The 18,857-nt window shown below is 38.3% G+C and overlaps 1 protein-coding gene across 1 annotated transcript in view; it reads left to right on the forward strand.

Annotated features, from left to right (window-relative positions):
• CNTNAP4 (contactin associated protein family member 4) overlaps positions 1 to 18,857 on the forward strand; it is a 238,169-nt gene that overhangs the window by 94,891 nt on the left and 124,421 nt on the right. The window lies entirely within an intron of this gene.

Here is an 18,857-nt window from a genome sequence, read left to right on the forward strand (position 1 = left end):
ACAAGTTTGAAAAGCCACCAAGACCCCACAATGAATATTTAGGTAACAATGTCACATGTCATGGTGAGAACTGGAACTGATATTTTCAGAGAAGCTCATTCCCGGTCTTCAAATCTCACTATCTAGTTTGGCAGTTTCATAAAATTGATTGATTGATTTTGTAAATCCTTTGGAACCAATACTCTCTCTTGCTTTCTGGCTAAAATAATTGATTTTGTTATCTCACTATTTTGTCATTTTCAAGTGTGAGATAAGTTATTTTACGTATTTATAAATCATGTGCTAAGTAATACCTCTTTATTTCTAAAATTTTTATAATCAGGCTTTGGATAAAATAGGGTAAGATCAACTTCACAATACTCAAAAAAAAATTGCCCTCTGAAACTTCAGAATTAATGTTCAGAATTAATCTAGCAAAGAAGTAATGAAAATTAATGTTGTTTTAAAAACCATTGAACATGGACAAAATTTTGATTGCAGATTGTCAGCCAATATGATTTAATAGAGGTTTAGGTGAGGATGATTATGTTGTCAAGAGAATGAAATAGAATGATAGAGTCCTTATTTCTACGGCCTAATGTATAGGCTGTGCTCAGTAAATGTAAAGCTATTATTATTGTCTAGGATGCCTTTGTTATTATTATGTAAACATAGTATAGATATATCCCCCTCTTCCCTTGTTTTCTAGGCTTGTGAAAATATTTAATTAAAAATACATTAATTTTTCTGAAACCCAAAACGATATGTAAATATTAGTCATTAAGGTGTGTTTGCTGATCTATTTTATCCCAAAGTGAAGAGTTTTTTATTTTGCTATCAGTCACTGACTTGAGCGGATGCATAAAAATCACCCTCAAATGTGGGTGGGCAGCAATTCCTTTACACGTTCCCACCGTGTGGATGGAGCCAAGTCAGCACCTTGCAGCGTCAGGAACATTACTGAGACATTTACCCAGAGAGTTCGTTACAGTGTTGCTGTTGATTTCATCCGTCCTCAGAAAGGCAGCAGCACTGTGTACTGCGAGGAATTGGCTCTCCTAGAAAGTCAGCATTTTTTACACATTGGTATAATAATTGAAGTGGAAAAGCATACTTTCCCCTGCACAGCAAAACACCATTCTTTCTTATTTGGGGCAGTGATGAAGTGGTCCTGAAACCTTTAGAAATGTACATTTTTAGTAGACTACTGATGAAAAGGATTTGAAACAAATGAAGGAGGCACTATGGTTCTCGTGTTTTCGTATATTTGTCAGTTCACACAAGGTAAAGCAAACACAAGGTAGAAGGACACACTTGAGATACTCAGAGTTATTTCATGTGTAATACTGTGAGTTGTGATAATATCTCCTGTGTAAGAATATCACTTCCTGTGATATACAAATATATACCTAGTGATTTATTGCCTGTCTGTTCCAGATGTTTTAGACATTCGATATGTATCTGCATATTTCTCTTTGAAACCTACATTAACAGAAATATTATTTATTGACATTTTACATACAAGGAAACTGAAGTCAGAGGAATTAAATAACCTTGCCAAGTCTTACAAAATGGCCAGTTAGTATCTGACACAAAGTACATGTCTGTCCCAGCATGCTCTGCTGCTAGTGCAGAATCGTTCATTTTGTGCTGCAAACTATAATATTTGATAAGTACTCCTGTGCCCTTATAGCTATTCTAGAAAAAATGGACGATAACTTTCTAAAAATTAAAAATTACATGTATGTAATGAATATTATACTTGTGAATATAAACCCAAATATTATATATTGACATAATGTAGAGAACACTGTCTAGTATGTAACAGAATATAAGTATGAACAAGAGTATTTTCACTGATGGAGAAAAAGAAAGTCGATCTTACCTGATACTAGAGAGACTCCGATGTTAGGAAATTAATGAGCAAAATAAGGCATGTGCGTGTGTGTGCACACAAGCGGGTAGTGCAGATGCTGTCATGTAGGCCACATGGTCGTCAGGGTGTGTCCTGACACGTACATACGCACATGTACACATTTCCGCTCAGGCCACTCAGCCTGGTTTGTGTTTGTGTTTCCTCTGAGACTGATCTCAGTGTCGTGGCAATTTTTTCTGTGGTGTTGCTTACAGCTGCTCTTCCCTCCATCCATCTATGGGAACCTCACAGCCTCCACACAGTGACCTGTTCTGCACTCAGTATTCTAATTCTTCTTTCTGATCTGTCTACCTGAACTAATGTGTTTTAGTTTGGGTTCCCCCCTGCAGAATTGGAGTACAAGTTATTTATCTGGGAGGTGACCCCAAGAAACAATAGTAGGAGAGCAGGAAGTGAGACGGAGAACTGAAAGCAATGAATAGAAGAATAAAAGAACAGTTTAAACTGGAACTTAATCCCAGAAGGAATTCTAGGAACCAGCGCACTTCATGTCTCAGTGTCATCCACCCAAAGGGCAAGCTCTCCACTCTCTCTGGTCAGTCATTGGTTGAGGGCTCATCCTTCCTCCCTGGGGGACATATAAAGCCCTCAGATAAACTTGCAGTGCTGGAAGCTGGGATTTAGCAAGACATGTGGAAGCAAAGGCCTCAGGTGTATGGTGGGTTATTGACATTTCTTGCTACAGCAGTCCTACCTTATCTGTTAGAGCTGATCTTTTAAAGTCATCACGTTCTTTTTCATCTTTGCATTTGAGGCCTGTTGGACTGGACCACACTCTGAAGACCAGAGTCTGGACTGTATCCCTTTGCCAGGACTCTTGCCTCCTCCTTAAAACCTCCATGTATGGTTACTTCCCTAAGAGACACTCAGTGTTCCTTCCTTCATTAGGCTTTCATAGCAGAGGCTCTGTTCATGGACTGGAGCTCAACACTCTATCTTCTGGCCCCATAAATAATAGACACTAAAAAACTGTCTGTGTTCTAAGCAGCCATCATTCCTTCTCATCAGTGCATTACCAACGGCAACCCAAATCGAAAGCCTAGGGTATGGCCTGAGACCAAGATTATCCTTGTAGCCCTACTCTGTACCAAAATCTGTATTAGTGGGTTCTCCAGAGACTCAGAACCAATTTTAGATATGCACATATATAAAGAGATGTACAATAAGGTGTTGGCTCAGGTGATTATGGAAGCTTAGAAGTCCCACCACCTACAAGCTAGAAACCCAGGAAACTGGTGGTGTAGGTCAAAGGCCTGAGAGCCAGAGGGCTGATGGAGTGGATTCCAGTCTGAGTCTGAAGGCCTGAGAACCAGGAGTACTGAGCCAAGAGAGAGCCAGTTCATAGTGAGGCAGAGGGAGCATGAATCTAAACTTCCTCCACCTTTCGTTCTATTCAGGCTCTCAACAGATTGGATGGTGGTCATCCACAGTGGGAAGGGCTATCTGCTTTCCTGAGTCCACCAATTCAAATGCTAAGTTCTTCCAGAAACACCCTCAAAGAGGCAGCCAGAAACAATGCTTAGTCAGATATCTGGACATCGTCCCAGTCAAGTTGATAAAAAGTTAACCACCACATACTGCTTATCAACTTGTCCATCCTTACTCCTCCTTGGCTCTCTTAGCTAAATTAAATTCTTTTATCACTGTTGAATCGAACTATATGAAGTTTGGAAAGTCTAGAATATGGTATTTCTTTGAGTTCCCATGAACACTTTTGTCTATTGACGTGAACAGGAAGTAATGCTGACTTTTGGTGGAAGTGTAAAGATTACTGCCAACCCCCTTGCATGTAAGAATTAGATGTGGTAAACATTTCCAACATAAATGACCTCAAGTGTTATTTTATTTCTCATCTCTTATTATTTTCAGCTGAAAAAGTCAACCCGCCTCCAATTTTCTTTCCCACCAGTGGCAGTCTTTCCAATTTGTACCTGACTTGTAGAAATTGCTTTTTTATGGGAGGAGTGTTCTGGAGCACACTAATGCTTATTTATCTAAAATTTCCGTTATGACAAAACTGGCCTCGTGAGGGTCAGACTGGCATTTTTTGGCTCAACTAGATTCCTTTATATGACAGTCAAAGTCCGATTTACTAATGAGCAGTATGTGCAGCTCATAAGAGCTTGTGAGGAATGGGAGACTCCACCCCAGACCTACGCAACCAGAACCTCTGGGGAGGGGGTCGAGGAATGTGTTTTAACAATCCCTCCATATAATGTCACACACGCCAAGCTTGAGTAGTTCAGCTGTAGGCTTTGCTAGTCCAAATGGGGTTGTGGGACCAGCAGCAGCAGAGCCATCCTCGAGGAGAGCTCACTAGAAATGCTCACTCGGGCGCCGCTCCGGGGCTGCTGAGCCATCATCTGCGTGTTACCGGGAGCCCCAGGAGATGAATGCGCAATCCGAGTTTCAGCAGCACTGTTCCTCAGGACTCAGCTCTGCATTTTCAGTGTCAGTAAGTGGTGAGACGTGTCAAATGGTTCGATAAAATTAGCATTCGAAAATGCTATTTTAAAAGAATATATTTTAAAAGGAGAGTTATGTTAAGGAAATATTCCTAAACATAACTCACTCAAAAGGAGAACCAATATTAACTCTGAAATCAAAGTTCTTCTTGGAAAGCCATGAACTAGGATATTAAATATCTCTAATATGAGTCCTATAAAAAGCGAGCTACTAGAGAAAGAAGGTAGAGAAAGTCATACTGCAGACCTACTTTCTACTTTACTACTTTTTTTTTTTTTAAACAAGACACTATAAGTCTACTCGAAATGATTGGAACACATCCTTGAGGAAATCGGGGGAAAATGTCTTCTCTCAATGCATAGTGCAGAGATTTATTTTCTCGCAAACACTGCCAGCTCTTCTCTGGCACATACTGTCATTCGGGAAATGTGCCTCCATCAAACACAAAGAAAAAATAAATTTTTTTTTTTTGAGTATTGAGTCCTTAGGAAAGAACTCTTATTTGAAATAACAAATCGACATGGAATTTGAATTTTTAAAGCTTGCACGTGTATGCGGATACCTGGGCACAGATTCATTCCCCTTGCACGGATGCTCCTGGGTCCCGTGCTTGGAGGGACTGTAGCTGCCACAGCAGGGCGGCTGACTGTTCGGGCAGCAGCACTAGGGGGAAGGAAGCCAGAGCCTCTGACCAGCGTCTGCTTCGTCCCTTGCCACGTCACGATCACTTCACCTTCTTGCCGCGCCTGAGAAATGGGTTCTTAGCATAATAGGCTTACCAATTTTATCACAAAGACTTTAATATCTATAAGCCTGTGAAGTGGCTATAATGGGAATGATGGTCTAAATCTCATTTTGATATGGAGCTCTTCTTCATTCTTTTGTTCCAGACTCATCACATTCAAAGAGTCTCTGCCAAATTCACTCTCTTCACGAACTATCTTACTACCTTTTTTCCACTAGGGTAAAAAGATAACCTATAAATGGATACATTTCTATAGCTATGGTATTCTGTGTGATGAATTGATCGATAAAGCTCAGGGGTCATATTGCTCATATCCCCAAATGAGGGGGGGTGTCACCAAATCAACCCTACTTGATACCATATCCCTCATTTCGCACCCTTATTTGTCCCAGTGACAATGCTAGTAAGCGTTGGGCTGTCACTCAGGGATTCATGTGTCCGTTCAGTCAGCATGGACTGAACACAGGGCACCTGTTCTGTGCTGCTGGATGTATAAAGATAAGTGACACAGAGTCCTGGGCCCCAAAGTGGGCCCAGCCTGGGGGTGGTTTTGAGAAGCCCCCAGACAACTAGGAGCAATGCGATGCAGCACAGAGAGTACCCCGACTGTGGGGTCAGGAAAGGCTTTAGGAAGGGGCTTGAGGGCAGTGAGGGAAGAGCCTGTGAATTCAGGCAACAGAGAGATGCTCATAAGGGAGTGGAGGGTGCATTGCGGGAGCCAGGAGGGATGGCAACCGGGTGGTTTTCAGGCTGAGCTGAGTCCCCAGCCTGCCTCCCTGGGGAGAGACTTCAGCCCTCTGTGCTGAGACCCCGCTAAAACTTCGTGGTCCTTGCTGCCTCTGCAGAGAAGCGCTGGATCTATCAAGTAGCTATAAAATAACTTAAACATTAGGGCTTAAATGAAGTCAGAGAAAAATATAGTCAATACAAATGACTTACTTCATTTTTTTTCTAACAGAAACAAACTCTATTAGACTGTGAGCACGTTAGTGTGTCTAATATTTCCCCTGATTGTTTTTCCTCTGGATATACTTCTTCATGGGGATGAACAGGCATGCCGAAGGAAAAAACTCAAATGGAGCAGGGAGGAAAGTTACCCCTATATATTATGGCACGCTCTGGCCTCTACAACATCTAAAAATTCATGAGAAAATGTGTGCCTTTTAAGATTCATCTCATCATTTGACATTCATCATGAGAAGCTCTGATCCTAGTGGTAGAATAGAGCTGGTCAGGAATGTGTACTTGTTTTGCAGGTTGACCTTGAGCAAGTTATTTAAATAGTGTCTATTTAAATGGAGTTTATTCTGTAAATCACAGATGCTGTGTCCTTTGCTGTCATTGAGAGTAGGAAGGTTGGATTTGCAAGTGCACACACATGTACACACGTCATAGTATTTGGAACGTGTGGAAAGAGCTCCTGTGTCTTCCATATGCTAATTAGCTATAATAAAAATGAGCAATATTATATTTACTGGTGCTAAATTACAATTTTAAAATTATTTAATAGTAAGACTATAACTATAAACAAATAGCAAGAGGAGATGACCTAATTTTCTGCTAATTTTGAGAGTGATGAGATTGAGTAGGAATTTTCTTCTTTTCTCCTTTCCCCCCAAATTCTAGAACAACATATTTAAATTACTTTTGTAATGAAAGTTTTCATATTTTCAACATAAATTATACTTTCAAATAAAACAGTTTTATTGAAATTAAATTTAAACACTCTCAGTGTCTACTTAAATATTTATTTAGTTCAATCGAAATGTTATTATCAAAGGAGCCCTAGGCGATGCCAGTGAACAAATGTGGGAAACACTGTCGCGAGCGATGCATCATTCACACCTTCCTGCCATGGAAAGTGCCTAGTGTTGAAATCCTCCTTTCATGTCTTCTCCCCCAGTCAATACAAACAGGTTGTTGGCCCCATTTACTTAGGGCCACAGTTACTCACCTTTTCCCAGAGTGATAGCTGGATAACATGATGAATAAATTTCTGCTAGTTAGTAGAACAACTGGGAAATCCGTTAGACCAGAGGCCCCAGGCATTCTTCTTTTTTTAAAAGACAGTTGTATGTTGAAATGGTTTACTTCTGATGACAACATATGACTCTCCTGGAGGAATGACCACAATAACAATGAATGAAGGCCAATTGGAAAGCACTAAGGTCTGGCTTTAGGGAGATCATGACCTATTGAAATTATTTAAATCGGATTCTTAGAGGGCATTGGGGGACTTGACATTACTAATTTTTTTCACCTCACTATTCATTTTTCAGGCTGAAGGTAATTAAAATAGAGTGTGATAAATTATTTCATTTAAAGAGAAATTTTATTTTGAAAATATCTTCAGTAAAAATGAATGTATGAGGAGAACCTTCTGGCGGTTTTCTATCTTGGTCACCCAAACTGGTAATAGGCACCAGCAACACTGTGGCCTCCTGAAAAGATCTTTGTTTTTTTATTAACCCAAACAATGGTTAAAATAAAATAATCTTGATCACAAATAAGGAAAGAGCTCAACATCGACTAAAAATAAGGTATATTTATAAATGACTGTAATGTGGAATTCACTTGCAATTCTGCTTCCTTAAAGTTTGAATACTAACTTCTTAGGCATTCATACATCTAAAAGATCAGGAGGGATGATTTTACATCCCTTGAAACCCACATCGTTGCTAGCCATTTAATTCAACAAATAATAGGCACATACTGACCTCAATAATAGCTACCATTGCTGGCCCCCAGCCAGACACCACCGGCAACAGACCTGTGGGCAAACAAGATCGGGCTATTTCCTGTTACAACAAGGGAGAAGGTGCACCGTATTTGCCTCTCTGAATGTTCATTGGGAAGGTGGAGGAATGGGACAGAGCTAAAACTGTAGTTGGTAAAGGAGGAGGAATTAATCATGCTAGCCAACGAGGTGGGCGTTGGGTCACTGCTGTGCTTTAGACCTTGTTTGAGTTCGGGGATGCATTCAGACAGGATTACAGAGTGCTCTCATGTTCATCTCACTCCGTCACAGGCACAGAGTGGCCTTGTGGGATGTTGGTGTCTTGTGAAATTAGGCCGAATAGTGAAACACCAGTCTGGCTCCCCACTGATGTCTCAGGGCTGCTTTGGTCTTTCTCACTGTGCTTCCCCTCACGAGTACTGTGTATTGGTCAGCACCACTAGACCCATACACAAGTCACTCGTGACTCTTCAGAACCACCCTGTGATAATAGGAGGCATCATTTCCCCCAGTTTACACATAAAATATCTGAATCTCCTGGAAGTCCAGGGGCTTTCCCATGGACACACAGTGAAGAACTGAAGCTATTTATTATAAAAACATGATTAGGTCAGTGAGTAAACACACAAGAAACAGTGAGAAGTTTCGAAGGAAGCAGATACCCAAGTGGTCAAGGGGAACCTGAAAGTCTTGTGACACTGGGGCATTTGGGGTGTAGTTTAAGTAGTGAAAGAAACTCAGAAAGAATGTTCCTGGGTGGGTAGTGTCTGGGACTCATCCAGGTCCACTGTGAGCAAAGGCAGAGGGGAGGAAGAGTGAGAGCCCAGGAGCAGCACAGCGGGAGTGGAAGCCGGTGGGGAGAGAGAGGGAGGGGGAATGAATGCAGCAGTCAGGAGCAGAGGACGACAACTTCTCTCAGTCCTCGTGGTTTGTTTATTGGTCTTCCACTGCCCTTCCCCCAGCATCGTCCATGGACTCTCTGCCCGAAAACTGCCCTGTTCCCTTTGGACCTTCCCTCATGCCCAAGAAAGGTTTGTTGTTCCTTCTCTGTAGGCCCTTGGGTCTCCGTTCACATGTTCACTAAAACAGAAGCTGGATTATAAAGTACTATTTGAATGTCCGGTTGTGATATCCTCTAAAGAAAGGAAAGTGTCATATCCATGATTGATTCCCCTGAATGTATCTCGTTGCCTAAAGCACAACACTCAGTAAGCACTTGCTGAATAAGTAAATTTGATACTAAGCTCAGTAGATGTTCGTTCTTAGTGCATACGCCATGCCCAATTGGGAATAACCTTTAGCCCCGGGTCAAAAACAGGAGTGACGAATTCAGCACACCCTTCTCCAGCCTCTGCTGTTCCAGTCCTACCCCAGCCTTGCCCACCCGTCCTCTGCTCCTGACTGCTGCATTCATTCCCCCTCCCTCTCTCTCCCCACCGGCTTCCACTCCCGCTGTGCTGCTCCTGGGCTCTCACTCTTCTCCCCTCTGCCTTTGCTCACAGTGGACCTGGATGAGTCCCAGACACTACCCACCCAGGAACATTCTTTCTGAGTTTCTTTCACTACTTAAACTACACCCCAAATGCCCCAGTGTCACAAGACTTTCTGACTTTTGTGAGCCTTTCAAGCACAGAGTGGTATCTCATTTCTCATTGTTTTTATAAATAGTAATATTGAGCATCTGTTCGTAAATTTGGTTTTTCTACCTTAACTTGCTAACTGCGTGATTTTGGATGTCACCTCACCTTTCTAAGTTCTCTCTTCTATAAAATAAGGAAAAGTAAAACTCTCTCGTAGGAAGGCCACAAAATGAGGTAATGCATAGAAAGTGATTTATACTAGGTCTCAAAGTAGTAAGCTCTCCCAAGAAGTTATCTATATTTGTTGTTATTCTTGGATTTTAAAGAAAATATGATTTATCAAAAGGCAAATTTAGAAAATCTTTAAGCAATTGGTTATTAGAAAATTGCCAATAATCATAATTCAGTTAGAGGATATTCTCCTGAGGTCCCTGGAACCCACAGTGAGAAGAGATCAAGAGAGACTATACAGCTGATAATGTCCAGGTAATTGATAATGTCCAGGGAATAACAAGGGAATTTTGGTGAAGGGAAGAGATTAACAGTAGGTTGAAAAAAAGGATAATATATTTTACCCTTCCTTTTTTTGGTTTACATTTCTATATGTAAGTATTCTAATCACATCATTAAAACTTGCCACATGGAAGAAGTTAAAAAAAAGAAATCCATGAGTTTATTACTTAATAAAACCCCTATTAAAACTTTGATGTATCATCTTTATTCTTATTATGCTTAACTCTGAATTAACTTACAAGTATGCTGATCACACAATCATGTATCATACTTAAGTAATGAAGAGAGCATACTAATTTTTCAATAGTCTGCAAAAATCACCATTTTAATTGCTTCATAATATTCCATCAAGTGCACGTGCCAGGGTAATTATATTTTAGTGCTCGGGACTTGAAAGTAATTTAGTATCCTCAAAAATGTATAGTATAAATTACAAATTATTTTAATCAAATGGATTTAGATGTGCTAACATATCTTAGTGTAAGTCAATGTGCTTAAAAATACCTATATCTGTACAGCCCCATAGAAAGTAAACACTTTTAGTAATATGATTTTCAAGCAGCACTGTGATCTGGGCAATCCGGGTATCATTACTGTGTCAGAGATGAAAGAACCAACCAAGGCTCTGTGTTTAAGAATGTGCCTTAGATCCGACCTTTGCAAGACCCCCTCCAGGGATTCCGTTCCCCAGGGCACTTCCTTAGTACAACATCATTCTACTTAATCGGAACAGCTCAAAGTTAACTGAGAGACGGAATTAGAATCTCTAGTGCACGTGGGTGTTTGGAAAGCTTGAGTAATCTTTCTCCAGTCTCTCAATACATGGTTGTAAGGCTCTGTCAAGATTTTTGTGAGTGTCAAACAAATATGTGAAATTGCTTAGCACTGTGAATAGACATACGAGAAATTTAAGATTTGCAGAACATGTGATATAAACACTCATATTTTGAGTACTTCAGAATTTATGACAGTGACATTATGGAAACAAATTTGTGATAAATGTATGACAAAAGCATGTATTTCAAATAAGGAAATAATTTAACTTCTTGAACTCCGAATGGAAAATGACACAGAATTAGTAGATGGAGCATATGCTTTTGTTAGCAAGCTTGTCATCAACAGAATTGTGTTTTTTCAGTATCTCTCAGTATCTTAGCCTCACTAGCAAAGGTAACATTAGGTTACATTATTTTAGAGACTACCCTAAAACCCCAGGAGAATTGCAATTGCTCCTTCCCTGTGGTCATTTAGAACGGACCAGTATAACTGCTGAGCAAAATAAAATGGAGAATTGCAACTTTCAGTATCGCCAATTTCTAAATGAATTATATTGGAAACATAATGTATAGCATGTAAATGGCCCCCAGAATACACCTTTTGACATAGCAAAAGAGTATAATGTATGGAAGCTGAGAATTTTATCAAACATAATCAGTCTTGATTACTAAATAAAATTATTTTTAGTGGTGCATTGAGAACTTTTAATGTGACTAGATACATTAAAATAGTAAGTTTCTTGTGTGTCAGTTAGGAAACTTACCAAATATATATCTATGATAAGTAGAAAGTTATAAAGGGAAATACTAGCTTGTAAATAGATTAGGCTTCTTATATACACCAATTCATTTAATCCTTACAACAATCGCTGCCTACATTTACTCCATACACACAAGTAAACAGAATGGCAAAATGAATACCTTTTTTTTTTTTTTAAAGATTTTATTTATTTATTTGACATAGAGACAGCCAGCGAGAGAGGGAACACAAGCAGGGGGAGTGGGAGAGGAAGAAGCAGGCTCCCAGCGGAGGAGCCCGATGTGGGACTCGATCCCGGAACGCCGGGATCACGCCCTGAGCTGAAGGCAGACGCTTAACGACTGCGCTACCCAGGCGCCCCAAAATGAATACCTTTGTACACATTCCCCAGCCTCAACCCGTGGCCAATCCTGTCCCATCCATCCCCCCTCCACCCCCCGTGTTGTCTCCTGTAACATTATTTTGAAACAAATAACAAGCATTCTAATCTTTCATCCTTAACTATTTCAGTATGAATCTCTGAAGGCAAAAGCTTTTCTTAAAGCAGAACCTAAAAAAATGTAACAATAATTCATTTACATCAATGAATATCTAGTCGGTTTTCAAATTTCCAACAGTAAACTGAAAAATGCGTTTCATTTTGCCAGTGTACGAATAAAGACTATCCCTTTTCAAAGACCTGAACCTAATAAGAAATAAGGACTTGTATTAAGGACTGTTGATGCCAGAGCCTGTTCTCTGCATATGTACTCCGTGGAGTATTGCCTCATTTACTATCTGTTACTCAGTTGAGATGTGGGTCCCCGGGGAATTGCTGAACGTGTACGTGTTCAGAGCAGATACTTATTCCTATTCTTACGGAGCCGTGACTTTCATACCCGAGAGAACAGTCAGAATAGGTCACGGTGTCTGTCATTCCTTTATTCATAAATGTTACATTTGTGGCCTAAGATTTGCAACTGTTCTGCATTCAAAGGAAAATTTGAGTGTATAGAACAGTAAACTCTACACTACGTATTGCATGGAGAGAAACATTATTTATGTGTACAATAATAAGCCCCAATACCATATCACTGGGATTCTGGTAGAGTTTGCCCTCAGATTTATTCATTTTAGTTTTTTTATCGATGGAGACGGAGGCATTTTATCGGTTTCTTAAGGAAATAATTATGGTTATTCTATAGTATATTATATACAATGTAGTTTCTTAAAATTCAAATAAGCAGAATTGAATAGCTATACAATATCATGAAAACTACATGCATTATGTCTAATAAACTGAGTTTGAGGATGCATACAAATATCTCTGAAAGTTATGTATGTTTATGTTACATACTTTTGAAATCTTTTTTAAATGTTCATCGACTAATCTCAGTTGCATTGAAGCAAATAAAATGGGCATTTAGGAACCTCTTATTGCTGCACGGTACAATTACACTGTCTGCAGTATAATTTCCAAAATGTATATTCAAATGCAAATGAGTTAAAAAAGAAAACTTTGCATTCAAGAAATTAAAACTATTTTTGTTTCAGTCACTTTTCTGGGAAGTATTTTCTTGGTATTTTTTGTCTTGAGGTTAAAAATACTGCCAGCTACACCCAAATAAGTATTTGGCTTTATTTCCTAAATGGGATTGTCGCTATGATCAGAGGACATTCAGAGGAGTGGCTGTTTCTCTTTTGACTGTTTAGACTCAGGTGTTAAACCCAAATAAGGCCGTGCGGTCAGCCTGCGGAGCTGTGAGTGACAGTGGGCCACACCACAGCAACCACAACTGTACTTACTCGGTTCTTATAAGCCAGGCAGATAGTAATCTCTTATTATTTTACTTAATTTGTAGTTCGAACTTTGGAATTAATTATTTCTATCCCCAATTTATAGAGGAAGAAACTGAGGCTTCATTTCTCTGGCTAATGAGTGACAGATCCCTAACCATCTGTAATTGTGTGCCCTTTTCCAGGGCAAACTAAGGTCTCCAGGTCAAAGGTTTGGGTGGGCGTTCTTGATTTCTCTTTATGGAGAGGGAGTGGAGGCATTATTAATATTTCAGTTGTTGTTGGAATAACAGTTATTGGGACTTGAAAAGAGTTGTCTACAGAGCTAAAAGCTGTATTTGTTTGAACATGAACTAAATGAGTTTGTATTGGCTGTGTTGAGTGGAGGAAATACTTTCCAAATCTCAGACATCCTAGCATTAAAAATGGAGCACATGCATTAAGGCATTTAAGTTCTCTGTGTTCTTTGTTCCATTTATCTATATCAAGGTACCCATGGGTATGGGAGCCATTTACTGGTTTGTTGTTTTGTTACATCTGGCAGTGTTTCAAAAGGCAATGCAGGTAGGCAGGTGTTATTATTGATTGAAATAAAAACACTTTTGTGCCAGACTCTCTAACCCGGTGTCTGCTGCATGCATTTATTCGCCCTCTGTTCCCAGAGGGCAGACGAGCATGTCTCTGGTGAAGAATAGGTTAAGAGAGTCTGCACGTGTTTGCTCCCTGATTACGTTATTACTAAATAAAGTAGGCTTTTCTTTGACTGTGTGTGTAATGAAACTTTAATTGTGCGACCAAATAATACAGAGTCTGAAGGTCAAGCAACCCAAAATATACCACATTGTATTTTAGTCTTTGTGTTCTAAAAATATTTGATAAAATTTAAAGTCCGCACCAACTTTAAAAAGAATGCTTCAGGGGCCATTAATCTTTGTATCTGCTAAGACTAAGTGTTGCAGTTAGACACACCTCAGGTTACTTAGCTCCTGGGTGACAAGTTTCTGTGAAAGTTTAGGTTTTGATCTAAGTGAGGATACAGTGTTCACCAGTTAAATAAATACTGTACATAGTATTTAATGTACATCACAATGTACAGTACAATATACATAAGTGTATATATAGTATACATTAGTACTATAATATTTAATGTATGTTAAATAATGAATGGCTTCAGAGGCCAAAATGAGAGTGTAAGGCTATAAGGAACCGTAAGGGCTGATTGTACTCTATCCAAGCTTTTAAACAGTTCAGTTTTTCAGATTAAACATAATAAAGTGGATATTTTGTTTTGTTCTGCTGGAAAGATTGGTTGATTTTTCAAGTCTCCTTCTAAAACACATATTTAAATTTGTACTTGGAAAAATGATTAGCAATCATTTAATAAATAAATGGCATTTTGAAGCACTCTGAAGACTAATCAATATATTAGAAAGATTGTATAGAAACATTAATAGAATGCAGAGGTGAGGAATGATTTACTTTGAATTTTATAATATCTCTAATAGAGGACTCAGTTTTCTTTCATCAGTGAACAATAGTTATTTTAATGGGAATGGTCGTAAGAATGCCATTATTCTTTGTAATATTAATGGTAAAAGGAAAGATGTTAATGGAGCTCTTTATGGTATAATGCATGAAAAATTATATGATATCTAAAATCTGAAGCTGAAAGGTACTTCTCATGGTGTTCTTAATGATCTATAGAAAAGCACAAAAGTGAAAAATACAATTTTAATGAAGTATTCTTCAAAGTCTTCTCTTTTTGCTTTTGGATAAATACATGCAGATTTAAATCTTGATTGTCTTCACCGAACTATTTTTTAAAGCATTAAATACTTATTTCTTTTACAAAGTTAGCGTAATTATTTTCGTTTAACTTTTCTTTTTTTCATGTAGGCTCCACACCGAGTGTGGAGCCCACCACAGGACTTGAACTCATGACCCTGAGATCAAGACCTGAGCTGAGATCAAGAGTCAGATGCTTAATTGACTGAGCCACCCACGTGCCCCTCATTTAACTTTTTATTTTTTATTTTTATTTTTTTAAAGATTTTATTTATTTATTTGACAGAGAGAGAGAGAGACAGCCAGTGAGAGAGGGAACACATGCAGGGGGAGTGGGAGAGGAAGAAGCAGGCTTCCTGCTGAGCAAGGTGCCTGATGCGGGGCTCGATCCCAGAACCCCGGAATCATGCCCTGAGCCGAAGGCAGATGCTTAACGACTGAGCCACTCAGGCACCCCATCATTTAACTTTTTATATTGAAATACAACACAATCAAAAAAATAAAAGGTATAGACACACACAGCTCATTGAATTATCAAAAAGTGAAAACACCTATGTAAATATTACCTAGGCCAAGAATATTACAGTATCTCAAACACCTGCTTTCATCTCTTTCCTGATCACTACTACCTCTCTCTTCTCCCAAAGTTATCACTATCATGATTGTTAATGCCTGTTTTGAATTATACTCAAAAGAAATCGTGCAATATATACTTTTTTTTTATATGTGGCTACCTGGGTTAGCATTATGTTTGAGAAACGTATCCATATTGTTGTGTATAGGTATAACTGATTTATTTTCATTGTTTTACAGCATCTCGTTACACGAGTGTATCTGAATGTTTATCCATTCTACAAATGGACGTGTGAGTTGGATTTGGGGACTATTCTGAATAATACTTCAGGAGCATTCATGTGCTCATGTACACAGTACTGCTTTCCTGTTGGGTACACTCTTGAGAGGGGAATTGCTGGCTCACAAAATAAGTGTATGTTTAACTTTACTGCAATATGTGAAAGATTTTTTGTAGAGATCGTGTTCATTTATACTCTCAACCGCAGTGTTTGAAAATGCCATTTCTTCCACATTCTTGACAACACTTGGTATTGTCAGTATTCTTTTAATTTTAGCTTTTTATTGTTTCCCTCAAATTTAGCTATTCTGGTTGGCATGCAGAACTTTCACACTGTGGATTGAATTTACAGTGTCCTGTGCCTAATGAGGCTGGACACCATTGCATAGGTCTGCTAGTCATTTAGGTATTTCTTTGTCCCGTTTTTTCTTATTGCTTTGTAGTTCTATAAATCCTGAACACAAATATACTGAAAAATAGGTCCTTCCATTCTGTGGCTTCTCTTTTCACTATCTTAACATCTGTAAATGAACAGAGTTATTAAGTTTAGTATATTCTGATTTGTCAGCCTTTCCTTTTATGTCTCGCCCTTTCCTTTTGTGTCATGTTTAAGACAACTTTGCCCTCCTCCAGGTTGTGAAGATATCTAGCACCAGGTTGTGAAGATATCCAGCTGTGCTCTCTTCTAGCACATCTGCTATCTCTATTCACATTTAGCTTTACAGTCTTTCTGCCCATGATTTAAGGGAGTGATCAACCTTCCTTTTTTTTTTTTTTCTTCTTCTTTTTTTTTTTTTCGTTCTCCTCTCTCCCCTAGTGTGGATATTTGATCTACCCAGCACCAGGCATTTAAAAGAGGTGGTTTATTGTTTGTTGTTGTTTTTTTTTTTTTTAACTGATTTGCATTGCAAAGGTAGTCAGAAATCCATTCCCCATTTATGTTGAGTCTGTTTCTGGATTCTCTTCCGTTCCATTGGTCTGTTTGAGTAATCTTCTGCCAATATGACATTCTGTTATTTTTGTAACATTCGGAGACTTGATACCCAGTCAAGAAAATCCTCCAACTTTGTTTTTCTTCAAGGGTGTCTTGGTGATTCCTGTCCCTTTATATTTTCACTAACAATGTATGAGAGTTCTTGTTGCTCCACATCCTCATCAGTACTGGTGTTGTCAGTGTTGTGGATTTGGGCCATTCAAATAGGTGTGTAAATTCAATCCATATCAGTATATAGACTTTCATTCAGCAGATTTGCTGAACACATGCTATAAAGTAAAGAAACTTCTGCATAAACAATCATGCAACCTATGAATGACAGCAGGCTTTTTTCTTTCTTTCCAATCCATATTTACCTGTTAAATATTTTTCTTACCCTTATTAGAATGTTCACTTCATGTTGAATGAAAGGGTCTATAGAGAACATACTTTGATTCCCGAACTCAAAGCTGATCTCAGCATTTCTTCTAACATGTGACGGGTTGCTGTAAGATTTTTGTAGATGTCCTTTACAGATTTAGAAATTCCCTTTTTGGCTAAAAGTTTTAATCACATTTAGATGTTGCATTTAATCAAATGCTCTTTCTACATCTGTTTGGAAGATCATATTTTCTTCAGTTTGATTAATTACCTTGAAAGATTTTTAAATATTAAGCAATCCTTATGTTCCTGGAAGAAACTTGATTCAGTTATGATCTATGAAACTTTTTCTTTATTTCTTTATTCTATAATAATTTTGCAACTATTTTTAAAGGATAGTTGGATCTATGTTTATGAATAAGATTGGCTTTTATTTTCCTTCTTGAAAGTTCCTTGTCAGATTTTGATATCAAAGTTATGCTAGCCTCACAAAACAAGTTGGAGAAGCATTCCGGTTTTCTACATTTTGAAGGTGTTTGTGTAAGATCAGTGTCATTTTGTCCTTAGATGTTTAGAAAAATTCACAAGGGAATAGATCAGGGCCTGGAATTTTCCATGTGTGAACATTCTTAAATTATGGATATAACTTTGCCAACAGAGATAGGCAATTCAGATTTTCCTGTTTTTCATCTGTTTTGGCAAGCTGCTGTCTGTTTAGAACTTGCTCACTTAATTTTCAAAAACTATTCAGAGTAGCCTCTTATGATCATTGTAACTTGTCTGGGATCAGTAGGATGCTCTTTTGAATTCCTGATATTGGTTATTTCTGTCTGTTCTTTTTTTCTTTTCCTTGACCAGTTTAGCTAGGCTTTCATTAATTTCAGTGTCCTTTCACAGCCTTATTTTTATCATTTACTTTGTGTTTCATTCTTGGTTTTAATCTACTGTATTTTTTCCCTAGTGTCTTAACATCCATCCTTAACACATTAATCTCTGTCTTTTTTCTTTTAATGTCCATGTGCTCAGCACCGGTGACTTCTCTTCTACTTGTGACATTGGTAGTTTGGGTCTTTCTCTCTTATTTTTCCTTGGACAGCATGAGTGGGGATCTATCAATTTCAGTGAACTTTTCAAAGAAAGAGCTTTTGATTTTGTTAATTTTCTCTAATTTTTTGTTTTCAGTTTCACTTATTTGTGCTCTAATTTTTATTATTTCTTTTCTTCTGATTATTTTAGATTTATATTGCCCTACATTCTCTAGTTTCATAGGATGGAAACTGAGATTATTTATTTAGGTCTTTGGGTTTTTTTTCCCCTAAGGTATGTGTTTAATGCTACAAATGCTGCTGTATCTCACAGATTTTGATAAATTATATTTTTATTTTCATTTAGATTAATTTTTAAAAATTTCACTTGAGACATCTGCCTTAGCTCTTGGGTTATTTCCAAATATTTTTAGGCTTTCTAGCTATCATTCTGTTACTTATTTTTAGTTTAATCCTATTGTGGTTTGAGAGCATACTTTGTATAGTTTACAGTTTCTATAAAATTTGTGAGGGTGTTTTGGGGCCCATAATCCAGTCTGTCTTTGTGCATG

The sequence above is a fragment of the Ursus arctos genome, unplaced genomic scaffold, assembly GCF_023065955.2.
Source record: "Ursus arctos isolate Adak ecotype North America unplaced genomic scaffold, UrsArc2.0 scaffold_19, whole genome shotgun sequence".
Lineage (NCBI taxonomy): Eukaryota > Metazoa > Chordata > Mammalia > Carnivora > Ursidae > Ursus > Ursus arctos.